Below are 27481 nucleotides of genomic sequence, written 5' to 3'. Positions count from 1 at the left end.
TATCCAATCATCTTGTCCTCTGTAGTCCCCTTCTCCTTGCGCCCTCCATCTTTCCCAACTTCAGGGTCTTTTCCAGGGAGTCTTCTCTTCTCATGAGGTGGCCAAAGTATTGGAGCCTCAGCTTCAGGATCTGTCCTTCCGGTGAGCACTCAGGGCTGATTTCCTTCAGAATGGATAGGTTTGATCTTCTTGCAGTCTATGGGACTCTCAAGAGTCTCCTCCAGCACCATAATTCAAAAGCATCAATTCTTGGGCAATCAGCCTTCTTTATGGCCCAGCTCTCATTCCATACATCACTACTGGGAAAACCATAGCTTTAACTATACGGACCTTTGTTGGCAAGGTGATGTCTCTGCTTTTTAAGATGTTGTCTAGGTTTGTCATTGCTTTTCTCCCAAGAAAACTTCTCTGAGTTATTCAAGCCCCTTCACCACAGCAAGGCAGTGATCCATGAAGGGGGGATAGAATTGTAACCACCCCAAACTTAGGACTCTCCTTCTTCCTAATCCTGCTCAATAGGGTTTCCTAACTCTGTTAATCTGGCTGCATCTCATGTCATTTGACTTAGGGAAACAGAAAGAGGACTTAGTTATAACATCCCTATTATCATGCCAAGAATTACTGCCCAGCATTCCCTGCCCCCTCCCTACCCCAATAAGGCAGTGCTCCATCTGCCATTTCCTGTATTCATTAACTGTGAAATAGCCAACTTCTGTACAGTTTTAAGAGCCAAGTGGGTCTTTGTTCATTACATTGGAAAAAGCACTATTGTCCTGCAAGCTGTTCTCAGCAGTTTACAACAGCCCAGTTTGGATGCTTGTACTACAGTTTATTAATCTGAAATACAGTATGTATGAAACTTTTGCTCATGCACGGAACCCATTGGAGTGAGCTGTGATTAATTTTATTAAACTATATATATAGAAGGACACTGAAAAACTGGAACGTGTCCAGCGGAGGGCAACAAAAATGGTCAAAGGCCTGGAAATGATGCCTTATGAGGAACGGCTAAGGGAGCTGGGCATGTTTAGCCTGGAGAAGAGGAGGTTAAGGGGTGATATGATAGCCATGTTCAAATATATAAAAGGATGTCACATAGAGGAGGGAGAAAGGTTGTTTTCTGCTGCTCCAGAGAAGCGGACACGGAGCAATGGATTCAAACTACAAGAAAGAAGATTCCACCTAAACATTAGGAAGAACTTCCTGACAGTAAGAGCTGTTTGACAGTGGAATTTGCTGCCAAGGAGTGTGGTGGAGTCTCCTACTTTGGAGGTCTTTAAGCAGAGGCTTGACAACCATATGTCAGGAGTGCTCTGATGGTGTTTCCTGCTTGGCAGGGGGTTGGATTCGATGGCCCTTGTGGTCTCTTCCAACTCTATGATTCTATGATTCTAATATATATATATATATATATATATATATATATATATATATATATATGCTTTCGTAGATTTTCACGGGTATAGGAATGCAGGTTTTGGTGTCTTCGGGTGTCTTCCCGTGTAAGAGTCGGGGTGTCTGTGCGACGTTTCGACGAGGTCTCACTCGTCATCTTCAGGCTGGTGCTTTCGGCTTCTTGTTACTGGAACAGAGCAGAGTCTGGTGTTTGAGTTCCTATAAATACTGTTGAGGGGTGTGGTGTATAGCCTCCAACGTTCTGGGCAGAGAGGAAGTTCCTAGATTAGTGTGCCTTTTCTTCTTTTGTTCCTTAATTACTTGAGGGATATCTTGGGTGATTTCATGAGTGATATTCTGAATATCACTGGGTGGGTCATTAATTACTTGAGGGATATCTTGGGTGATTTCATGAGTGATATTCTGAATATCACTGGGTGGGTCATTAGGTGTAGATTAGTTGCTAAAGCTCTCGTGTCTTGACCTCTTGAGCTTGTGAAGAGTTTTTCTGAGAAGATGGCTGTGCTGCATTTAGTTGTGCTCTGGCTTGGCTTCGTGTATAGGGGCGAGCTATGGTTTTGTGCCTTGTGCCGGCCAGATCTGTGTAGGGATTGCAGGGGGGTGCAGCATCCGGAGGTGCCACTATAGTTTGGTTGCTGGATGGAGTCTGTAATATGTCTGTGGAGAGGGTCTGGGTTTGGGTCTGGTGTGGTTGATTGGTGACGGCGTTCTGTGTGCCTCTGGTTCTGGTGTCGGTTTTTGTGGGGAGGGCTAATTTCCAGATGTCTGGCAGGCGGGACGTGTCGTCATGCTTGTTCATGTTGTGAGGGTGTTTCTCTATCTCGATGGCTTCCATGATTATTCTCTTGTGGTGATGTTCCATGTTAAAGAGCAATTTGGAATCTGCAAAATTAATTTCGTGTCCTGTTTCTTTCATGTGTTGGAAAAGAGAGGAAGTTTTTTCTTCTTTTTTGACGGCATTCTTGTGTTCTGCGATACGTGCATTTATTCGTCTGTTTGTTTGTCCAATGTACGTGGCTGGGCAGACTTTGCAGGGTATTTCATAGACCCCTTGGTTTTCCAGCTGGATTTTGTCTTTTGGGTTTCTGAGGATATTGGCTATTTTTTGGTTGGTGCAGAAGGCTGTTTTGATATTGTGTTTATGGAGGATTTTGCTGATTTTGTCTGTAGTGCCCTTGATATAAGGAAGGAGGGCCATGCCATTGTTTTCTTCTGTGTCTTGGTTTTTGGGGGGTGTTTCTTTTTGGATTAGCTTCGTAACCCTGTTTTTCTGGTATCCATTGGCGATTAACACATTTGAGAGATTCTGTAACTCAGTTGTCAAGTGGTCTTTGTCAGCCAGGCGTTTGGTTCTGGAGATGAGAGTCTTGGCTACGGAGTTTATTTGTGCAGGGTGGTGGTGTGATTGTGCATGTAAGTAGCGGTTGGTGTGTGTTTTTTTCCGGTAGATAGTGTGTCCTAGGGAGCCATCAGGTTTTTTGTAGATTAGGACGTCAAGAAAGGGGAGTTGGTTGTTGTCTTCTATTTCCATAGTGAATTGTATTTTGGGGTGTAGGCTGTTGAGATGTGTGAGGAAGCTATCTAGTTTTTCTTTCCCGTGTGGCCAAATTACAAAGGTGTCGTCAACATATCTGAGCCAAAGTTTGGGTTTGTGTTCTGACTTGTCTAAAGCATTGGTTTCAAAGTGTTCCATGTACAGATTTGCGATGACCGGTGAGAGGGGTGATCCCATGGGTGCTCCTTCTATCTGTTTGTATCTTTGTCCATTGTACTTTGTCCATTGGATGGACTTACGTGCATGTAAGTAGCGGTTGGTGTGTGTTTTTTTCCGGTAGATAGTGTGTCCTAGGGAGCCATCAGGTTTTTTGTAGATTAGGACGTCAAGAAAGGGCATTTGGTTGTTGTCTTCTATTTCCATAGTGAATTGTATTTTGCGGTGTAGGCTGTTGAGATGTGTGAGGAAGCTATCTAGTTTTTCTTTCCCGTGTGGCCATGTTCCTTTAACATGGAACATCACCACAAGAGAATAATCATGGAAGCCATCGAGATAGAGAAACACCCTCACAACATGAACAAGCGTGACGACACGTCCCGCCTGCCAGACATCTGGAAATTAGCCCTCCCCACAAAAACCGACACCAGAACCAGAGGCACACAGAACGCCGTCACCAATCAACCACACCAGACCCAAACCCAGACCCTCTCCACAGACATATTACAGACTCCATCCAGTAGCCAAACTATAGTGGCACCTCCGGATGCTGCACCCCCCTGCAATCCCTACACAGATCTGGCTGGCACAAGGCACAAAACCACAGCTCGCCCCTATACACGAAGCCAAGCCAGAGCACAACTAAATGCAGCACAGCCATCTTCTCAGAAAAACTCTTCACAAGCTTAAGAGGTCAAGACACAAAAGCTTTAGCAACTAATCTACACTTAATGACCCACCCAGTGGTATTCAGAATATCACTCATGAAATCACTCAAGATATCCCTCAAGTAATTAAGGAACAAAAGAAGAAGAGGCACACTAATCTAGGAACTTCCTCTCTGCCCAGAACGTTGGAGGCTATACACCACACCCCTCAACAGTATTTATAGGAACTCAAACACCAGATTCTGCTCTGTTCCAGTAACAAGAAGCCGAAAGCACCAGCCTGAAGATGATGAGTGAGACCTCGTCGAAACGTCGCACAGACACCTCGACTCTTACACGGGAAGACACCCGAAGACACCAAAACCTGCATATATATATATATATATATATATATATATATATATATATATGGTTTACAAGATAAAACTGGGAATCCCGTAAATAACATTAGTTTTCCATTTTGTCCCAACAAGGAAACAAACCATGGTTACTAACTTTTGAGAAGGCAGTACAGTGGTACCTCGGGTTACATATGCTTCAGGTTACATATGCTTCAGGTTCCAGACTCCGCTAACCCAGAAATAGTGCTTCAGGTTAAGAACTTTGCTTCAGGATAAGAACAGAAATTGTGCTCCGGCGGCACAGCGGCAGCAGGAGGCCCCATTAGCTAAAGTGGTGCTTCAGGTTAAGAACAGTTTCAGGTTAAGATCAGACCTCCAGAATGAATTAAGTACTTAACCCGAGGTACCACTGTAATCTTTAACTTCAAACCATGGCTTACTCTCCTGACTTGCTCTGGAAACCATGGTTCACTATGGTGAGTTAATCATGGCTTGATCATGCCTTGCAGTAAAGTGAGGAGTGAAGGGTGAGTAAAAATTTTCAAACTTTCCAAAGCAATATGAGAACTGAAACACAGTCTTCTTTTCGAATTTTGCAGTGGAGCTGTCCACCCAAGTAGTGTGTTTTTAAAAAAATGCATCAGAATGCAAATGTCAGTGAAAATAACTTACAAAACTATTACGGTATATTAGGAGAAATTGCTTTGCAAAAGTGTGCATATTAGGAGAAACTGCATAGGAAACTTGTGTATACTAGGAGAAGAGGCGAGTGAATTTTCATGATGACTTTTGCAAAATTCGCAAACTGATGTGAAAATTTGGAGAGCTGAAATTTAAGATTGTAAAAATGAGGAGCAGAGAGAAATTGAAATGCACATTTAAAAATCTTAATAAATATTATATATATATATATATATATATATATATATATATATATATATATATATATATATATATATATATATGCAGGTTTTGGTGTCTTCGGGTGTCTTCCCGTGTAAGAGTCGGGGTGTCTGTGCGACGTTTCGACGAGGTCTCACTCGTCATCTTCAGGCTGGTGCTTTCGGCTTCTTGTTACTGTAACAGAGCAGAATCTGGTGTTTGAGTTCCTATAAATACTGTTGAGGGGTGTGGTGTATAGCCTCCAACGTTCTGGGCAGAGAGGAAGTTCCTAGATTAGTGTGCCTTTTCTTCTTTTGTTCCTTAATTACTTGAGGGATATCTTGAGTGATTTCATGAGTGATATTCTGAATACCACTGGGTGGGTCATTAAGTGTAGATTAGTTGCTAAAGCTTTTGTGTCTTGACCTCTTGAGCTTGTGAAGAGTTTTTCTGAGAAGATGGCTGTGCTGCATTTAGTTGTACTCTGGCTTGGCTTCGTGTATAGGGGCGAGCTGTGGTTTTGTGCCTTGTGCCAGCCAGATCTGTGTAGGGATTGCAGGGGGGTGCAGCATCCGGAGGTGCCACTATAGTTTGGCTACTGGATGGAGTCTGTAATATGTCTGTGGAGAGGGTCTGGGTTTGGGTCTGGTGTGGTTGATTGGTGACGGCGTTCTGTGTGCCTCTGGTTCTGGTGTCGGTTTTTGTGGGGAGGGCTAATTTCCAGATGTCTGGCAGGCGGGACGTGTCGTCACGCTTGTTCATGTTGTGAGGGTGTTTCTCTATCTCGATGGCTTCCATGATTATTCTCTTGTGGTGATGTTCCATGTTAAAGAGCAATTTGGAATCTGCAAAATTAATTTCGTGTCCTGTTTCTTTCATGTGTTGGAAAAGAGAGGAAGTTTTTTCTTCTTTTTTGACGGCATTCTTGTGTTCTGCGATACGTGCATTTATTCGTCTATTTGTTTGTCCAATGTACGTGGCTGGGCAGACTTTGCAGGGTATTTCATAGACCCCTTGGTTTTCCAGCTGGATTTTGTCTTTTGGGTTTCTGAGGATATTGGCTATTTTTTGGTTGGTGCAGAAGGCTGTTTTGATATTGTGTTTATGGAGGATTTTGCTGATTTTGTCTGTAGTGCCCTTGATATAAGGAAGGAGGGCCATGCCATTGTTTTCTTCTGTGTCTTGGTTTTTTGGGGGTGTTTCTTTTTGGATTAGCTTCGTAACCCTGTTTTTCTGGTATCCATTGGCGATTAACACATTTGAGAGATTCTGTAACTCAGTTGTCAAGTGGTCTTTGTCAGCCAGGCGTTTGGTTCTGGAGATGAGAGTCTTGGCTACGGAGTTTATTTGTGCAGGGTGGTGGTGTGATTGTGCATGTAAGTAGCGGTTGGTGTGTGTTTTTTTCCGGTAGATAGTGTGTCCTAGGGAGCCATCAGGTTTTTTGTAGATTAGGACGTCAAGAAAGGGCAGTTGGTTGTTGTCTTCTATTTCCATAGTGAATTGTATTTTGCGGTGTAGGCTGTTGAGATGTGTGAGGAAGCTATCTAGTTTTTCTTTCCCGTGTGGCCATGTTCCTTTAACATGGAACATCACCACAAGAGAATAATCATGGAAGCCATCGAGATAGAGAAACACCCTCACAACATGAACAAGCGTGACGACACGTCCCGCCTGCCAGACATCTGGAAATTAGCCCTCCCCACAAAAACCGACACCAGAACCAGAGGCACACAGAACGCCGTCACCAATCAACCACACCAGACCCAAACCCAGACCCTCTCCACAGACATATTACAGACTCCATCCAGTAGCCAAACTATAGTGGCACCTCCGGATGCTGCACCCCCCTGCAATCCCTACACAGATCTGGCTGGCACAAGGCACAAAACCACAGCTCGCCCCTATACACGAAGCCAAGCCAGAGTACAACTAAATGCAGCACAGCCATCTTCTCAGAAAAACTCTTCACAAGCTCAAGAGGTCAAGACACAAAAGCTTTAGCAACTAATCTACACTTAATGACCCACCCAGTGGTATTCAGAATATCACTCATGAAATCACTCAAGATATCCCTCAAGTAATTAAGGAACAAAAGAAGAAAAGGCACACTAATCTAGGAACTTCCTCTCTGCCCAGAACGTTGGAGGCTATACACCACACCCCTCAACAGTATTTATAGGAACTCAAACACCAGATTCTGCTCTGTTCCAGTAACAAGAAGCCGAAAGCACCAGCCTGAAGATGACGAGTGAGACCTCGTCGAAACGTCGCACAGACACCCCGACTCTTACACGGGAAGACACCCGAAGACACCAAAACCTGCATTCCTGTACCCGTGAAAATCTACGAAAGCAAATATATATATATATATATATATATATATATATATATATATATATATATATATATGAGAAATTGAAATGCACAGCTTCAGCCATCCCTAGCCTTGGTCTCCAAGGTCCTAGTCTAAAATTGTAACACTGGCTGATTATAAAATCATTTACTATTTACCATCAATCATTCTTCGTATAGCTGCCTCTTAAAAATTCAAATCAGAAGCATCATCAGAAATCATTCTTTGCTCATGATCATGACAGAAGTCTTTCTTTGCTCATGATCATGATAGCCACAGAAATATTCCATAGAGGCAAAACATAGCATTCCAGTCCCAATGTTTTCTTTTCTTATTATTCAAAATTGCTACCACCACACATAAGATTCCAAGTTAATGAACTGAATACAGAGGCTGGAGTGTATGTACCAAACATTCTATGCCTGAAATATGTATATCCTGGTGGTGGTGGTGGGACCACCTAATTTTTCCCCTAGTGGCACAGTGACCTAGACAAGTCTGGACCTGCCTGGTAGCCTCGACAACAGGAAGAGTGATGAATGGGTCAAGTATCCCTCTTGCTCTGGCTGAGCAGCCTCTGCCATGGCACCATCCATCAGCATGACACTTCAAGAAATGCTGCTCAGATTTATCGACAGGGCATTCTGCAGGCAGAAGGCAAAGGCATATTTCCCCAAAGCTGAAAGAGGAGATAACCAGTAAGGAGCATTATGCCATTTACTTGTCCGAGAAGTAAATTGACAAATTCTACTTGGCTCAGACAGCTAAGTTCAAAGTGTAAGATTGGAAATGTATGCTTCTGCTTTAGATAAACCACAGTTGTTTGTGTCCTCTTGACCCTAATCTCTGGTTAATCTAAAGCAGGCTTCCTCAAACTCGGCCCTCCAGATGTTTTGAGACTACAGTTCCCATCATCCCTGATGACTGGTCCTGCTAGCTAGGAATCATGGGAGTTGTAGGCCCAAAACATCTGGAGGGCCGAGTTTGAGGAAGCCTGATCTAAAGCATGCTTAGTTGAAACTAACTAGCCAGCTTTATACACTATGGTTTGTAGTTGGTTTGTTTCAACTAACCATGGTCAAGACTAGTCACAGTTTGCCTGGGTTTGGTCAACAGGGAAGACTATGGCTGATGAAAAATAGAAGCACATGCTTCTGATCTTCCCACTCCCTTTCTAGAAAAGGTAAGAAGTGTGGAGTGCACAAATCTAAGGCCCATTCTCATAACCATAGTTTATCATTATGAGCGAACGGGGCCAACATGTCCTTTCCTGCTTGGACATCTCTTACCGATTTATTTGGACCTTAACATTTAAATACCTTTGGTCTTGAGTGTTGTGTTTATAGAATGCATTCTAGAAGCTGGGGCTAGTCCTGGTGTACAAAGCCCTATACAGCTTGTGATCAGGACAGCAAAAAGATTGTTTCATCCCTTCTGTACTATACAATGTGTAGTGGTTAAGAGCGGTAGTCTCGTAATCTGGGGAACCGGATTCGCGTCTCCGCTCCTCCACATGCAGCTGCTGGGTGACCTTGGGCTAGTCACACTTCTCTGAAGTCTCTCAGCCTCACTCGCCTCACAGAATGTTTGTTGTGGGGGAGGAAGGGAAAGGAGAATGTTAGCCGCTTTGAGACTCCTTCGGGTAGTGATAAAGCGGGATATCAAATCCAAACTCCTCCTCCTTCTTCCTTCTTCCTTCTTCTTCCTCCTTCTTCCTCCTTCTCTCTCACAGGGAGCCTCCTTGAACACAAAACCTAAAATCACTACTATCACGGTCACTGCAGTACCTTCCAAAACAAATAAAAAGCCTAACCTTGAAAATAAAGAGTATCTGGAAACCTGAGATACTGTATACAGCCCTCCTCACCTTCAGAATAATATAATCATAGATTTGGAAGGGACCCTGAGGAATATGCAGCTGCCCTAGAAGGGAATCGAACCTGCGATCTTGGCGTTATTAGCACCACACTCTAACCAACCGAGCTATCCACAAGTGTCATGACTCAGAGACCATATGATGTGCAATGGATTCAAAGGGGAGAGGAGCCTTTGACTGAATCCTTTTGCGGGGGGGGGGGGACGACGACGACTTTCAGGACTGTCTTCAGTCCCCTCTCAACCACAGGACACAACCTTGCCAGCTTCTGATAGTTAGTTAAACAGAGGGGAAACAATGCTGTCCAGGGTTGTAAAGACTGCGGAGAGAATAACTGGGTGCACTCTTCCCACCTTGGATCAAATCTATGCTTCCAGGTGCTATAAGAAAGCTGCAGAGATAGCGCAGGATAGTGCACACCCCGGAAATGATCTCTTTCAGCTTCTGCCTTCTGGAAGAAGGTACAGGGTTATAAAGACTAGGACTGGCCGCCTGAGAAACAGTTTCTATCCAAACACAATTTTGGTTTTAAATGCAGTGTAAGGAGTCTCTTGGCCTTTGGTTTGGACTCAGTCTGACCCTCCCCTAATGGTCTTGATATTTCGGCTACTTTTAAAATGAGGCTGCATTTTAAATTGCATTTTAACCTGTATTTTAAATTGTCCCCCCCCATTATGTTTTTATTGTAATTTTACTGGTGTTAGCCACCCTGAGCCCAGCTCTGGCCAGGGAGGGCGGGGTATAAATAAAATATTATTATTATTATTATTATTATTATTATTATTATTATTATTATTATTATTATTAAAAACAGGTAGGTTAAAATATTCAGTCATCAGGAAAACCAAATGAAAAATAGCCCAGGTTAGGTAGACAATTTAGAGAGGAGGAAGGATCCTCATATAGGCCTTAAATCTAGTCTGTTCTAGAGCGCAGTGCTATGTTGTCTTTTATGGGCTGACCATATGGAAATCGAGCTTTTGCTGTGTCCCACACAGCCGTTTTCCTAATCCTGCCTCCTGAACCATTTAATTATACTCCATCACAAAACCCAGAGCTGAGTCTTGACAGGAACAATGATCACCTTACTTCCATTGTGGCCATTGGGGGGGGCATTTCTATAGGCAACCAAGAGGGAGGGGGAAACCACATAAGCCTTTTAGACTTCTGGGGTTGAGGAAGAGAGAGAAGCAAAAGCATTTTATCAGTCACGTCACATCCCCTGCCCAATTCTAAGCCCAAAGAATTGCATGCATGCATATATATATATATATATATATATATATATATATACACACCAACCCTTCTCTGACAAGGATATGTTCACAAAGAGGCCATTCATGGGAACTGTGCTGAGGCGAATGCAGGGCACAAAGGTCAGAGGGCCCCGAACTTTGATCTATGGTTTCGAATTTGGCAGGCTTTGAGAAGGCTCCTGCTTCACTGGCCTTCCTTGATTAACCCAGTAAGAATGGCCGGAGAAGGGTCTGTGATCTGCCTCGGATTAGCGGCCTAGACGGTGTTCTGCGAAGCTTAAAAATCTCATCAAGCAGCATAATGAGAAATCAGGGAGAGAAAGGGTGAATGGGGAAAAGGGAGGAGGGTCTCAGCTTTGGGTTTTAATTATGCAGGCACGGATCTGAAATGGAAGAAGTTACCTGGGAAGTTGCATCTGCGGAACAATCAGGGCATTGTCTGCCTGGCAGAAGTGATTTCTATTATTATTTATTTTTTATTTTAAAAAAAAAACTTGGAAGAAACTAGAATTGGACAAAAGGTATTGATTTGATGGGTATGTCTCACCCATTTCACAAAGGCCATCTCTTCTCCCCACAGGAACACTCTCTATTGTTGATTTACCATTTAAAAGAAAGAGAACGGCATCCCTAAACTTAGGAGGAGAGCTTAAAAGAAAAGAAGATTTAAATAGGACAAAATTCTGCTATTACTTATACAGTGGTACCCCGCAAGACGAATGCCTCGCAAGACGGAAAACCCGCAAGACGAAAGGGTTTTCTGTTTTGGAGGCGCTTCGCAAGACGAATTTCCCTATGGGCTTGCATCGCAAGACGAAAGCCCATAGGGAAATGCTGGCGGTCGGGAGCAAAGACTTTCGCCCACAGCCGGCCTTCAGAAGAGGACCTCTTCTGAAGGCCGGCGGGGGGCAAAAGTCTTTGCTCCCCCCCCCGCCTGCCTTCCCCCCCCTGCCCCGGGCGATCTTAAAATGCTGGCGGGTGGGAGCAAAGCGTTCGCTGCCGACCCCCAGAATTTTAAAATCTCCCCGGGACAGCACAGAAGTCTCTGTCCCGGGGAGATTTTAAAATGCTGGGGGTCGGGAGCGAAGCGCTGCCGACCCCCAGCATTTTAAAACGCTGTTCGAAGCGGGGGGCGGGAACATCTGCCCCATCCGCCCCACTTTGGAACGATGTTCCGAAGGGGGGAGGGGGGCGGGAACATCTGCCCCATCCGCCCCACTTCGGAACGATGTTCCGAAGGGGGGAGGTGGGGCGGGAACACCTGCCCCATCCGCCCCACTTCGGAACGATGTTCCGAAGGGGGGAGGTGCGGCGGGAACACCTGCCCCATCCGCCCCCCTTCGGAACGATGTTCCGAAGGGGGGAGGGGGGGCGGGAACAGCTGCCCCATCCGCCCCACTTCGGAACGATGTTCCGAAGGGGGGAGGGGGGCGGGAACAGCTGCCCCATCCGCCCCACTTCGGAACGATGATCCGAAGGGGGGAGGGGGGCGGGAACAGCTGCCCCATCCGCCCCACTTCGGAACGATGTTCCGAAGGGGGGGGCGGGAACAGCTGCCCCAGCCGCCCCACTTCGGAACGATGTTCTGAAGGGGGAGGGGGGCGGGAACAGCTGCCCCAGCCGCCCCACTTCGGAACGATGTTCCGAAGGGGGGGAGGGGGGGCGGGAACAGCTGCCCCAGCCGCCCCACTTCGGAACGATGTTCCGAAGGGGGGGAGGGGGGCGGGAACAGCTGCCCCAGCCGCCCCACTTCGGAACGATGTTCCGAAGGGGGGAGGTGGGGCGGGAACAGCTGCCCCAGCCGCCCCACTTCGGAACGATGTTCCGAAGGGGGGAGGTGGGGCGGGAACAGCTGCCCCAGCCGCCCCACTTCGTAACGATGTTCCGAAGGGGGGAGGTGGGGCGGGAACAGCTGCCCCATCCGCCCCACTTCGTAACGATGTTCCGAAGGGGGGAGGTGGGGCGGGAACAGCTGCCCCATCCGCCCCACTTCGGAACGATGTTCCGAAGGGGGGAGGTGGGGCGGGAACAGCTGCCCCATCCGCCCCACTTCGGAACGATGTTCCGAAGGGGGGAGGTGGGGCGGGAACAGCTGCCCCATCCGCCCCACTTCGGAACGATGTTCCGAAGGGGGGAGGTGGGGCGGGAACAGCTGCCCCATCCGCCCCACTTCGTAACGATGTTCCGAAGGGGGGAGGTGGGGCGGGAACAGCTGCCCCATCCGCCCCACTTCGTAACGATGTTCCGAAGGGGGGAGGTGGGGCGGGAACAGCTGCCCCATCCGCCCCACTTCGTAACGATGTTCCGAAGGGGGGAGGTGGGGCGGGAACAGCTGCCCCATCCGCCCCACTTTGTAACGATGTTCCGAAGGGGGGAGGTGGGGCGGGAACAGCTGCCCCAGCCGCCCCACTTCAGAACGATGTTCCGAAGGGGGGAGGGGGGCGGGAACAGCTGCCCCAGCCGCCCCTCTTCGGAACGATGTTCCGAAGGGGGGAGGTGGGGCGGGAACAGCTGCCCCATCCGCCCCACTTCGGAACGATGTTCCGAAGGGGGGAGGTGGGGCGGGAACAGCTGCCCCATCCGCCCCACTTCGTAACGATGTTCCGAAGGGGGGAGGTGGGGCGGGAACAGCTGCCCCATCCGCCCCACTTCGTAACGATGTTCCGAAGGGGGGAGGTGGGGCGGGAACAGCTGCCCCATCCGCCCCATTTCGTAACGATGTTCCGAAGGGGGGAGGTGGGGCGGGAACAGCTGCCCCATCCGCCCCACTTTGTAACGATGTTCCGAAGGGGGGAGGTGGGGCGGGAACAGCTGCCCCAGCCGCCCCACTTCAGAACGATGTTCCGAAGGGGGGAGGGGGGCGGGAACAGCTGCCCCAGCCGCCCCTCTTCGGAACGATGTTCCGAAGGGGGGAGGGGGGCGGGAACAGCTGCCCCAGCCGCCCCACTTCGGAACGATGTTCCGAAGCGGGGCGGGGGGGACGGGAACACCTTCTGAAGGCGGGCAGGGGGCGAAAGTCTTTGTCCCCCCTGCCTGCCTTCCCAGGGGCTTTTAAATCGCCCCAGACAGCGGAGAAGTCCTCCGCTGTCCGGAGCGATTTTAAAATGCCGCCCGCCAGCATTTTAAGATAGCCCCGCACAGCGGAGAAGTCCTCCGCTGTCCCAGGGTTTTTTAAAATGCTGGGGGTGGGAAGAAAAGCCCTTGTCCCCCCCCCAGCCTTCAGAAGAGGTCCAGGGACAGACTGTCCCCGGACCTGGCCTGAAGGTGGTTTCCCTAGGAATGCATTAATTGATTTTCAATGCATTCCTATGGGAAACCGTGCATCGCAAGACGAAAAAACCGCAAAACGAAGAGAATTGCGGAACGAATTAATTTCGTCTTGCGAGGCACCACTGTATTCATAACTGACCTGGAAGGAGCTTGAGCTGACATGCAGGCTTGTCCCCTCCTCCCTCCTGTTTTATTCTCACAGCGACCCTTTGAGGTAGGTGAGGCTGAGAGACTGTGAATGGCTCAAGGTCCCCCAGTGAGCTTCACAGCTTCCTTCGGATATGAACCCATGTCCTAGTCCAACAGGGACGCGGGTGACGCTGTGGGTTAAACCACAGAGCCTAGGACTTGCCGATCAGAAGGTTGGCGGTTCGAATCCCAGCGACGGGGTGAGTTCCCGTTGCTCGGTCCCTGCTCCTGCCAACCTAGCAGTTTGAAAGCACAAAGTGCAAGTAGATAAATAGGTACCACTCCGGCGGGAAGGTAAATGGTGTTTCTGTGCGCTGTTCTGGTTCGCCAGAAGTGCTTTAGTCATGCTGGCCACATGACCCGGAAGCTGTACGCCGGCTCCCTCAGCCAATAAAGCAAGATGAGCGTCACAACCCCAGAGTCGGCCATGACTGGACCTAATGGTCAGGGGTCCCTTTACCTTTACCTAGTCCAACACTCTAACCAGCACATTGGTTCAATTATTCAGAGGGAAAAATTCATCACAATTCACATAGCCAGACCATGCCCTGAGTCCTGGCATGGCTGTCCTAGAGTGGGAAAATCTGTTAATTTTGGTTTCTCTCGTTTCCCCCCTTTTACCCATCTTAAGTTCAGTCGTCCACATTTGCATATCGCTTTTAGGTGTCCCCCCTCCTCCAAAGTCCTCATGAAATTTCATTAGCATTTCAGTGCAACATTCTCCTCATATACACATTGTTACACAGCAATTTTATGCACACTTTACCCAAGTATATGCAGTTTTGCACTCATTACTTGCAAAAGTTTGGATTGCAAAATTTGGAGACGTGCGAATGTCTAAGGATACAGTTGAATACTGTTTCAGAAAGTATGGATTAGGTATTGTATTGTAATTTTATCTCGTGAACCGCCCTGAGACCCACGGGTATAGGGTAGTATACAAATTTAATTAATTTAATAAATATTAATGAATAAAGGAATGAGTGAGAACTGAATCAAATTTCTCCCTCATTCCTATCTGTCCCACTGTTGGAACTCAGGGTCTAGTTCATCCTCTGATATTGTGTGTGTGTGTGTGTGTGTGTGTGTGTGTGTGTGTGTGTGTGATTTTTATTAAGCTTTCTATTTTACAATTTAAAATATTCATTAAACAGCCTTAAAATGTCAATGACTTCCCTTATTCTCTTTCAATGGTGCAATTTGTATATCATAAATCCCTGCATATTTTACATAAACTGAACCATTCAGTATTCCATTAATACATCCATCAAAACTTGTTTACACTGTTGAATTTATCTTAATACTGCCATTTTCTTGGGTCTACTTCATCCTTCATCCATTCTTACCAGGGGAAGTCTGCTTTTTAATTCTAAAGTAAGCTGGCGCCAGCCATAAAGAGCAGCCACTTGGGTACTGCAAACCTAAGGCCACACCCACCTCATCCCTATGTTGACAACAGCCTCTGTAGCTTGGTACTACCTGTCATGGTCTGGTTCACGGGCGATCGAAGTCCCAGCAGGGGATGTCAGGACCGGGGGCAAAATGGCAGGGTGGGAGCAGGAAAAGGGGTCCAGAAGTCAGGATTCAGGAAGCCAAGGGTCCAAAAGTCAGGAAGCAAGGAGTCAAGAAGTCAGGGGTCCAAGGATCAAGAAGCAGGGAGTCAAGAAGCCGAGGTTCAAGGGTCAGGAAGGAAGAAGCCCAAGACAGGAAGCATGTTGTTGTGGCAAAGAGCTGAATGGAAATGCTGACCTTATAACCCTTCCCAGCTCTTGCCACCAGGGCTGTGAGTTACCTGGTGAGGTACCTCACCTGTGAGGCCGTGCCGTGCCTCTTCAGAACAAACTTAGGAAGGCCCCAGTCCTGCAAAGTCCTATTGGTCACAGGGCTTGGCTCCTGCACGTACACCTGACACTACCTGTGACCAACACATTCACCTTTCAGGGTCTCAGTGTCCTCCATATGGCTCTTCCTCAATCGTTGGACACTTGCTAAGGTGGGACAATGGGAAAAGCTCTCCTCTGCACCTCCCACCAGATGTACCTCTGAGAATGCTATAGAATCAGCAGGTCCTCATTTGTGGACTGCAGTGACCTTGACAGTGTATGCAATCTCTCAGATAGCTGTTTAGGACTTTGTAGACCAGATCTTGGCTCAGCAGATAATCCCCAGCCAGTGCAACTCCCTCTGTGCTGTTATCACATGGCATTGTAGGAATGCAAGTGGTCCATTGGCTCTGTGATGGGGAGGAGAAAGTCCAAATGGAGCAAATGTTGGCTGTTGACCCATTTTCTTATTTTAAGCATAATACTTTTCAATTTTATTCATTTCAAAACTTGACATGCTTCCCGCTCTTTCTACAGTTCCTTAAGTTTATTTTTAACATTTTCTGCATATACAAATTAACTTAGTTTGCTCATTTATTCATCTACAGTGGTGTCTCGCAAGACGAAAAGAATCCGTTCTGTGATTCTCTTCGTCTAACGGTTTTTTTCGTCTTGTGAAGCAAGCCCATTGAAGGATTAGCGGATTAGCGCTATTAGCGCTATTAGAGGCTTTTAGAGGCTTTTAGCGGCTTATCTGCTGATCGGATCAACTGATAAGCGGCTTAGTGGCTTAGAAAGGGGGGGAGGGGAAAAAAACCAGCAGGAACTCGCAAGACATTGTCGTCTTGCGAAGCAAGCCCATAGGAAATTCATTTTGCGAAGCACCTCCAAAACGAAAAACTCTTTCGTCTAGTGAGTTTTCCATCTTGTGAGGCATTCGTCTTGCGGGGCACCACTGTACTTTAAATATATACGCTCATAAAACTGCAGGTTGGTGGGTTTCTGGATGAAACATCGGCTCTGGATCCATTCCAGTCCGGCTTCCGTGCTGGTCATGGGACCGAGACGGCTCTGGTCGCCCTAACAGATGATCTCCGCAGGCAGCTGGATCGAGGCGGGTCGGGGCTGCTGATTCTTCTAGACCTGTCAGTAGCCTCCGACATGATCGATCACAAACTCCTGGACCACCGCCTTGCCGACGTGGGGATCCAGGGCACAGTCCTTAAATGGCTGCGCTCGTTTCTCTCTGGTCAGGGACAGAGGGTGGCACTTGGGGGGGAATTGTCATCGCGCTACTCCTTGGTGTGTGGAGTGCCTCAGGGTGCGATTCTCTCCCCGATGCTTTTTAACATCTTTATGCGCCCCCTCGCCCAGCTTGTCCGGAGTTTTGGGCTGGGCTGCCATCAGTATGCTGATGACACCCAACTCTATCTGTTGATGGATGGCCATCCTGACTCGGCCCCAGACACACTGATCAGATGTTTGGAAGCTATGGCTGGATGGTTACGTGGGAGCCAGTTGAAGTTAAATCCTTCGAAGACAGAGGTCCTTTGGCTGGGAAGGGACGATATGGGATTGAGGGGGCAACTCCCATCTCTTGCGGGGGTGCAATTAGTGCCAGCACCGTCCGTTAAGAGTTTGGGTGTAATCTTCGACACCTCCCTCTCTGTGGAGGTGCAGATTGCAGCTATAACAAAGGCGGCATTTTTTCATCTCCGCCAAGCTAAGCAGTTGGCTCCTTACCTCTCTCGCCCTGACCTAGCCACTGTGATCCACGCGATGGTCACCTCCAGACTGGATTATTGTAACTCGCTCTATGTGGGGCTGTCCTTGAGACTGACCCAGAAACTCCATCAGGTGCAGAATGCCGCAGCGAGATTCCTTACGGGGTCCTCGCTGCGAGATCACATTCACCCGGTGCTATACCAGCTGCACTGGCTCCTGGTGGGGTACAGGATCAGGTTTAAGGTGCTGATTTTAACCTTTAAATCCCTATACGGCCTAGGACCCTTGTATCTACGGGACCACCTCTCCTGGTATGTCCCACAGAGGAACTTACGGTCTTCAAACAAAAACATGCTGAAGGTCCCAGGCCACAGAGAGGTTAGGCTGGCCTCAACTAGAGCCAGGGCTTTTTCGGCTGTGGCTCCAATCTGGTGGAACGCTCTGTCACAAGAGACTAGGGCCCTGTGGGATTTGACATCTTTCCGCAGGGCCTGCAAGACAGAGCTGTTCCACCAGGCCTTTGGTCAGGGCACAGCCTGACTTCCTCCTTTGGCAATCTTCACAGAACTTTAGCCTAATGGTTGCCATCAATTTGAGTTGAATTAATTTTATAATGAAATGATTTTAGAATGTTGTACTATTTTATTGTTGTTAGCCGCCCTGAGCCCGGTTTCGGCTGGGGAGGGCGGGATATAAATAAAATTTATTATTATTATTATTATTATTATTATTATTATTATTATTATTATTATTTGTTTACAGTTTATTTGTAAATATTCAATAAACCATTTCCATTCTTTTATAAAAAGTTTGTTATCTTGATTTCTTATTTTTCAGTAAGTTTCACCATTTCTGCATATTCCATAAGTTTTTGTATCCATTCTTCTTTTGCTGGGACTTCTTTCCATTTTTGGGCAAGTAACTTTCTTGCCACTGCAGTCACATACATGAATAAATTTCTATACAGTCTGTCCCTATAATTCTCAAAAGGAAAGCTTCTGGGTTGTTGGTGTGTTTTTTTTACAAACGTTATTTTAAACATCTTTATCAATTCATTATATCTCATTTCCCAGTAAGCTTTAATATTGCTACAAGACTGCCACATATGATAAAAAGAACCTTCTTTCTCATTACATTTCCAACACTTATTTGATTTGGATTTAAACATTTTTGCCAATTTACTCAGTGTTACGTACCATCGATACAACATTTTCATAAAATTTTCTCTTAGTCCATAACATGCTGTAAATTTTATATCCATATTCCACATTATTAGCATTATAAATTTAATTAATTAATTGCCCTTCACCCAAGGGGACAGGGCAGTGGCGTAGCGTGGATTGCCAGGAAATAGACTGAGTACGCATGTGCATTCAACTGCCTAACGGCATCCATGGCACCCAGGAAACTGCAGCTGCAGAGATAAGAAATTAAGAGTTGCTCTGTTGTCTGGAGAGGCCACTTCCTGGTTTGCATAGAGAACCTGTTTTCAACAGAGCCCAGCAATGGAAGTGCGCAGCTGTGTTGAGGCAGCACCGGGTGTTGAAATTTTGTGCCCCCTAACAGTTTTGCACCCAGGGCAACAACCCTGTGCCCCACACTGTGTCAGCGTGAGTCACAGCAATAGAAAATGCAGCATTAAGAACACCTTAAAACAAAATCAGTCATGGGAGTACGGTGGGTCCTAAGGCCACTATTCAGATAGCCAGCTGCAAGTACCATGTGTTTGTTATTGCGTCGTACTCTTCATTATACAAAAGGATAAAGGTAAAGGGTCCCCTGACCATTAGGTCCAGTCGTGGCCGACTCTGGGGTTGCGGCGCCCAGCTCGCTTTATTGGCCGAGGGAGCCAGCGTACAGCTTCCGGGTCACGTGGCCAGCATGACTAAGCCACTTCTGGAGAACCAGAGCAGCGCACAGAAACGCCGTTTACCTTCCCCCTGGAGCTGTACCTATTTATCTACTTGCACTTTGACGTGCTTTCGAACTGCTAGGTTGGCAGGAGCAGGGACTGAGCAATGGGAGCTCACCCTGTCGCGGGGATTCGAACCGCTGACCTTCTGATTGGCAAGTCCTAGGCTCTGTGGTTTAACCCACAGCGCCACCTGCGTCCCTTATACAAAAGGATACTCAAGACCTTATAAAGGGGGATGGAGGGGGAGGGAGGAATTGGGAGCTGATGGATGGGAAAGAAAAGGACACATGGGGGGGATCTCTATGAAATCCCAGTCGCGAAAACACAGCCACACAGTCAGCTTCTGTAGTAGTCCCATCCATCATCAGGCTAATCCCTTGGCTTCAGCCATCGATGATGGAAAATATCTGACCTGTAATGCATTGCCCTGACTTCTCATGTATCAGCAAGGGGAAGGTTCCCAGGAAAGAGCCTGAAACTATTAAGGGGAAGAGCAGGGAAAGGTCTCTTGTAGGTGATCAGGGTAGCAACAGACAGCATTGTTCTCATCAAGATGGCCAGGGCTGAACAAAACAGGAAAAGGGGGTGGAGACGCCAAATACCTCTCAGTCTCCATGAGAGAAAAGGGTTTATATTTAAAAGTAACTATTATGATTCGTTGGAATTCACCCTGGAGGACAGGAAATTCCCTGTGAGAAAAGGGGAATTTTCCAATTCCACAACACTAGGCCTGACTGTGTGATGACATCCCTGAAGTCAACTTGTTTTAGAGATCACTAGACAAGTCTAATTGGTTCTTGCTTGGAAAGAAGTCAAGAGCTTATAGCTCCAAGCATTTTATTTTATTTTATTTAGTCCTCTTGCTGAACACATTATACTTTTAAAGCACTATGATGCTGTTTTACATGGCTTCCCCTAAATATTCACGGGAACTGTAGTTTGTTATGGGTGCTGGGAATTGTTAGGGCTTCTCCATTCCTCTCACAGTGCAACAGTTCCCAGGATGACAACTGCCCGTGCCAAGCTTATCTGAGGTCTGGAGCAGGAATCTTGTTAGAATAAAGTTATAAACTAAAAAAAGCAGCCGGTATCTGGTGGGGGGTCCTGATCGGCTTAACCCTCTGAGGTCTGGGGTAACTGTACCCGGCTCCCCACCTCCTCTGGGAATTGCAACTCCATGAGGAGAATATGGGACATCTCACAGCTATCAGTTCACATCATTCTTTGGGAGGAAGCCATGACTGAAATAACCCTCAGAGAGCTGTAATTTTCAGGGTTCCTTGGGAGGAGGGGTTGGTTATTAATCCACTTTGGGAACTACAGTTTTGTGAGAGCAGTAGGAATCTCCCAATGATTCTCAGCGCCCTTAAAAGGTAAAGGTAAAGGGACCCCTGACATGAGATACCACTACACTATTGAGTCATGGTTTAAGTTCCTTATATTTACAAAGCCCCAACAACTTGGGTCCTGGTTATTTTAAAGGCAAAGGTAAAGGGACCCCTGACCGTTAGGTCCAGTCATGACCAATTCTGGGGTTGTGGCGCTCATCTCGCTTTATTGGACAAGGGAGCCGGCGTACAGCTTCCGAGTCATGTGCCTAGCATGACTAAGCTGCTTCTGGTGAACCAGAGCAGCGCACGAAAACGCCATTTACCTTCCCGCCGCAGCAGTACCTATTTATCTACTTGCACCTTGATGTGCTTTTGAACTGCTAGGTTGGCAGGAGCAGGGACCGAGCAACGGGAGCTTACCCCGTTGCGGGGATTCGAACCGCCGACCTTCTGATCAGCAAGTCCTAGGCTCTGTGCTTTAACCCACAGCGCCACCTGCATCCCCCTCAGCGCCCTTAAAAAATGACAATTTCCAGGATTTGGGTGTGGGTGTGAACTGTGTGGTATGATGATGCTTGAACTGCATAGGGTCTTTATACAGTTCTCTGCTTTCCTTGATGAGCAAGAAAAGTAAAAGCATACAAGGATCCAATAGGCCTCGAGGCATTTGCCTAATGAAGCTTGAATGAATTTTCTGCTGGCTGTGTGCAATGAGAAGGTGGCTCAATACCAAAGTGGCGAGGAGGCCAGCGCAGTGCACATGCAATGGTGGAGTCAGTCCACTGCATCTGCCAGTGTGTTTGCACCACACCAACCTCTCCTCCATTAGCCCCTCCCCTTCTTATCAGTAAGCAGCAGCAACTCAGCTATAAGGAGGTCAGGTGAGTGATGCTGTCTCACCATGCAGTCTGCTACTGACAACAAGGATACCATGGAGAGAGGAAAGGGTCTAGCAGGTGAGGTTTACAGGCCTTCTGTTGCATGCATACAAAGGTGCATATGCAGGGATGATCTGTGTATAAAAATGCATATATTGTTGAAAATAACACATACAAACACATTATTATTATTATTATTATTATTATTATTATTATTATTATTATGTGAGTGGGTGGAGCCGTGGTCTAAACCACTGAGCCTCTTGGGCTTGCCAATCAGAAGGTCGGCGGTTCAAATCCCCGCGACACGGTGAGCTCCCGTTGCTCGGTCCCTGCTCCTGCCAACCTAGCAGTTCGAAAGCACAAGTAGATAAATAGGTATCGCTGTGGCAGGAAGGTAAACAGAGTTTCCATGCGCTCCAGCACTCACCATGGTTTTGTCGTGCTGGACACATGACCTGGAAAAGCTGTCTGAGGGCAAACGCTAGCTCCCTCGGCCTGAAAGCGGAGGTGAGTGCTGCACCCCATAGTCAAATTCGGCTGAACTTAACCATCCAGGGGTCCTTTACTACTACTACTACTACTACTACTACTACTACTACTACTACTACATCATCATCATCATTGGAAAATGCTTTTCAAAAATGTCTGTGTTAGGCAAAAAAGCATACAAAAAAGGGTATAATAGGATTAATTCACACTAAAATGTGAATGAATTTTTAGGATGACGTTTTTTAAAAATTGCAAACTGATGTGGAAATGTGGAAAGCTGCATTTAAGATTGGAAGAAATGATAAAATGGTACAGAAACTGAAACTGACAGATTCACCTATCCCTAGTGGAGACCCCCTAGAATTCTTTGAAGATCACCAAAAGAGTCAAGATAATTTATGTCCAAATGCACGTGCAATTACAAGAACCTTCTTTCCCCCCAAGTACTTCCATTCAGAAGCTTCTCCCGACATTTCACGTTTCTCTTTGTTCTTGCAAAAGCTTTCTGCAGGCCAGTAGGTGTACTTTTATGAGCCGTCTTAGGAAGAAAAAAAGTGTTTAATGCCTGCCCTTTCACAATCCAGGCAGGGAGAGTAAGTTCATATTTCAGGTTAAGGCACAAAGGCCCACTGGAAGTCATTATTCCCTGGATGTGAAATAAGAGTGATCTAATCAGAGTAAGACTGTGGAGGAATGGAAATTAGCTGATGCATAAAACTACTTGTGGTTCTTGATGAGGCAATGACATCTAAAATACAGAGCATGGCTATGCCCACGATGTTCCGCCCAATTCAAATTCCATCTTGATTTCTAGTTTGGAACCAGCACAGAAAAAATGTAGTATAACCCCCCCTTCCCCCAAAAATATAGAGGTAGAAATGGATAAGTGCATCAGTGTATTCCCATTCCATGCCCATGTTTCGTGTCTCCATTATAAACCTGTTCTGTCCCATTTTCTGTAGTTTTGCTTTTATATCGCTAGTGATGTTAAATTCTCAAGAATAACCTTTTCTCAAGAATATTCTTGATTAATGAGGTGTGTACATTTAAAGCAGCTATGTAGATGGCACAGGATTTATAGTTTATAGAGAATAGTCTCCGGAGAATTTTCTAGTAGAGAATATTCTTGAGAATATTCCCTATATATCGCACAGACAAAAATTGCATTTAAGTTGTACATCTTTTTGTACTCACTTCCCTTTAAAATATGTAAAATATGTAGGTGTTTTAGTGCTAAAACATGCATTTTAGTCTTTTCAATGCATTTCCCCCCAAAAAGTGTGCATATTGTACACATTTTTTTGATCCCAAACAACACAACTGAATTTGTAAAAGGTAAAGGGACCCCTGACCATTAGGGCCAGTCGTGGCCGACTCTGGGGTTGTGGCGCTCATCTTGCTTTACTGGCCGAGGGAGCCGGCATACAGTTTCCGGGTCATGTGGCCAGCATGACTAAGCCGCTTCTGGCGAACCAGAGCAGCGCATGGAAATGCCGTTTACCTTCCCGCCGGAGCGGTACCTATTTATCTACTTGCACTTTGACGTGCTTTCGAACTGCTAGGTTGGCAGGAGCTGGGACCGAGCAACAGGAGCTCACCCTGTCGCGGGGATTCAAACTGCCGACCTTCTGATCAGCAAGTCCTAGATTCTGTGGTTTAACCCACAGTGCCATATTGTACACATTTTTTTGATCCCAAACAACACAACCAAATTTGTAGACGTGGACAATTTGCTTGTTAACTGTGTTGCAGTCAATATACCGTATTTTTTGCACCATAACACTCACTTTTTCCCTCCTAGAAAGTAAGGGGAAATGTCTGTGCGTGTTATGGAGCGAATGCCTACGGGTGGCGGGGGGGATCTGCTGCAGTCGTGAGCAGAGGATCCATGGTTCCCCTTCCTTCCCTCCTCTGTGGTTACAAAGCATGGATCTACACGGATCCTCAGGATTTTTGCATTGGGCTACTCCAAACTCACTGTCAGATCACATGTCTGTGGCCACAGCATGAACCACAAAAATCATATATCCACTATTTCATTTAGAATATTTTTTTCTTGTTTTCCTCCTCTAAAAACTACATGCGTGTTATGGTCTGGTGCGTGTTATAGAGCGAAAAATACGGTATATGTCAGTGAAGTGCAAATGTGGTTAATTTGCTTTAAAATGCAGACCAAATTATATCCTCCCACCCACATTCCTACACATGGTACCGTGCAACCTCTAGCAAGCCACATGTAATATTGAGATTTAAGGTGGGGTTTGGGGGTTAAAAGGTCATATAGATCCAAGTTTTGCCGCTGCAATACCAGGTAGCAGTCACTGAAAGATATCTTGTAATTTAACTCACCAAAATTGTTGCTCCTTGTAAGAAGGGAATGGCATGAATAATTATTTCTCATTCCCTGTTACAGTGACATACGAAGAAGAAGAGGGGGGAGGTTTTCTTCTTCTTTTTTAAAAAAACAATTTCTAGCCCTGCTGATTACCTTACTTTCCACGGGTCACTTAAAGCTTGGGTTGATTAATCTACTGATGAATCTGCTTAAACGGATTGAAGCTTGCAGCATTGATTTTAAACAGAGCTGGGGAACGTATTTCAGGTTGAGGAATGCTGGAAACCTTCCAGGGGCCACATGCATGTGTTGGGTGGGGCCAGAAGCAAAAGTGGTCAGAGCAATGAAGGTAAACTTTCCCTTTGTACAGCAGGATCGTTTCTACACGCACACAAACATATCCCGTACCCTCCCACATTTCTCTGATGAAAACAGGGATGTCCTATTCCATAATAATAATAATTTTATTTATACCCCACCCTTGTGTTTGGGTTGCCCCAGCCACTCTGGGGGCAGCTTCCAACATGTATAAAGGCATAATAAAACATTAACCATTTAAAAAACTTCCCTATCCAGGGCTGCCTTCAGATGTCTTCTAAAGGTTGTATAGTTACTTATCTCCTTAGCTCGCGGGTTGCATAACTCCATGCCCTCCAACATTTCTCCAATGAAAATAGGAACATCCTAAGGAAAAGTGGGACATTCTGGTATCAAATCAGAAACTGGGACAGCTTCTGCAAGTTCAAGAGTTTCCCTGGAAAATACCCCTCCATTGTCCATAGGGACGCGGGTGGCGCTGTGGTCTAAACCACTGAGCCTCTTGGGCTTGCTGACCAGAAGGTCAGTGATTCGAATCCCTGTGATGGAGTGAGCTCCCATTGATCTGTCCCAGTTCCTGCCAACCTAGCTGTTCGAAAGCACACCAGTTCAAGTAGATAAATAGGTACTGCTGCGGTGGGAAGCTAAACACAGTTTCTTTGCGCTCTGGCTTCCATCACAGTGTCCCATTGTGCCAGAAGCAGTTTATTCATGCTGGCCACATGACCCGGAAAGCTGTCTGCAGACAAACATTGGCTCCCTCGGCCTGAAAGTGAGATGAGCACCACAACCTATAGTCGCCTTTGACTGGACATAACCATCCAGGGGTCCTTTACCTTTTACCTTTACCCATTGTCCATTCAGGCAGGCAAGAAGCATTATCGGAATCCGGTGACATATTCCAGCCAAACAAAGGATGGGATGTAAAACATTCACCTTCCTGTTGACTCAGGAAGGTGTGTGGCTTAGAGGGACCTGAGAGCCAGATGGAGAGACCTGAGAGCCACATTGGGCCCACTGTGCCCAAGGTTCCCCACCATATCTGTCAACTTACAGATTTGAAAATAAGGGACCAGCAGCCTTGAAAATAAGGGACCAGCAGCCTTGAAAATAAGGGAGCAGCAGCCAAAATAAGGGATTTTAGTCAACCAGCTGAAATACGAAATTAAAAGGGACCAGATAATTTGGGAGAGCAGCGCCAGTTTTTACCCCTTCGTTTCCAGAGGTTGCTGCTCAAGACACCAGCCGATGAAACACTGCAATTAAATAACTACAAGCAGCAACCACTTTTCGTGCAAAACGAAGTCAAAGCTATGAAGAAGCTGCTGCAGTTCTGTATCTTTTCTCTCGTGCTCCATCTGCAGCTCTCAGTTCCATCAGGCGGGGCGGGAGGAGGAGGGGGGAAATAGCGCCCAAAGTAAACCCGCAGATCGGACCATCTATGCTCGTCTACCACTACAAATCTATGAGAGAAGTGCTTGCGGTCCTTCCTCCGTTTCCCCCCTCTATGGTTAGCCCTTGGAACACCCGCCCGCGCCTCCGCCTCCACCTCCTCTCCCTGAACTGTTTTCTCTATGGTTGACCTTGATCTCCTCTCAAGGCTCCTCAGCAATTCATAGACCATGCCAGGCTGCCCATCTCATTCGGGTCCTTCGACAGCGCGGCCTAGCGGGAGCGGCGGCAGGCAGAGGGGAGGCCCCAGGCAGAGACGCTCAGTTTGGCGGCCGCAAGGAGGATGGCAGTGGAAGGGCCCGAGGCTCCCACCAGTCCCGGCGAGGAGGGGCTCCCGGGAGCCAAGGCTGGTGAGAGAAGGCCGGAGGGGGGCGGGCCGGGCAGCCAAGCAACACAGTTGGAGCCTTCCTCCTCCCTGGCTGGCAGGGAGGGAGGGAGAGGAGCTGCTTCCTTTGAAACCCGGGAAATTTAAGGGACATCATCAATAAGGGACAGCAGCGGGACATGGTGATGGTATAAGGGAGTTTCCCGCCAAATAAGGGACAGTTGACAGCTATGTTCCCCACCTCTGTCTTAATCAAACATTTCAGTAAGCCTTTTGTATACATGTGACTAATACAAAAAATAATAATAGAGATGGAGCAGATCCGAATAAGGAGCATATTGTACTTCTCAAACAGTTAAGCTGGCAGCTTGGTAAATAGGAACTGTGAAGCAGCCTTACAGCCTGTCCTTGGATTTTCTGGTTTATCGCTAACAAGCTGAGATTTCTGAAAACAAGCCTTTGTAGGCATAGCGGTGCCATCCCTAAGTCCGTGCGAATAAAAGGGCCCATTCCAGACACATCTGTACTTAAATAAATAGGATGCAAATACCTTATATAGTTAAGCAACCTAACAAACTGGCCCATTTGCATCATGTTGGCTCCTTTAAATGCTCTTGCAGGAGACTCTGGTGTTGGAAAGACAAAGAGGAGAGACTAGTCAGGATTATTTTTTTCAACAGGCAGCACAGTTGTAAGTAATCCTCTCTGCACCCACAGTCTTCCTTGGATTTTTCAGTCTAAGGAATTGCCTATGACCAGCCAAGATGACCCACAATGTGTGATTGTGATGTGCTTTTGCATGTTCTGTGTGTCTGCGTCGTCCTCATCACAGCTTGCCAGCTGTTCCAGTGGGGCCCAGGCACCCCCAAAAGCTTGGTGGCTCCTGGTCTAACCACTGCATCACACTGTCTCAATCCGTAACTAA

General features: G+C 46.8%; 1 long non-coding RNA gene across 2 annotated transcripts in view; it reads right to left on the bottom strand.

Annotated features, from left to right (window-relative positions):
* Positions 1-27273, bottom strand: part of LOC309518593 — a 48444-nt gene extending 21171 nt beyond the window's left edge. The window contains exons 1-3 of one of the 2 annotated variants that reach the window (XR_014213534.1): positions 27107-27273; positions 15878-16195; positions 15400-15441 (exon numbers count right to left, since the gene is read on the bottom strand). This is a non-coding gene — a long non-coding RNA (uncharacterized lncRNA). Of the gene's footprint in view, positions 1-15399; positions 15442-15877; positions 16196-19837; positions 19957-27106 lie in introns of those variants that run through there. The other variant, XR_014213535.1, reaches the window with a different exon arrangement.
* Between the last annotated feature and the right edge of the window lie 208 nt (positions 27274-27481).

Source organism: Podarcis vaucheri (genome assembly GCF_965113315.1).
Source record: "Podarcis vaucheri genome assembly, chromosome: 14".
NCBI classification, from domain to species: Eukaryota; Metazoa; Chordata; class Lepidosauria; order Squamata; family Lacertidae; genus Podarcis; species Podarcis vaucheri.
Note: the sequence above shows the minus strand (reverse complement) of the source record. Positions and strands in the feature narration are given on the sequence as shown.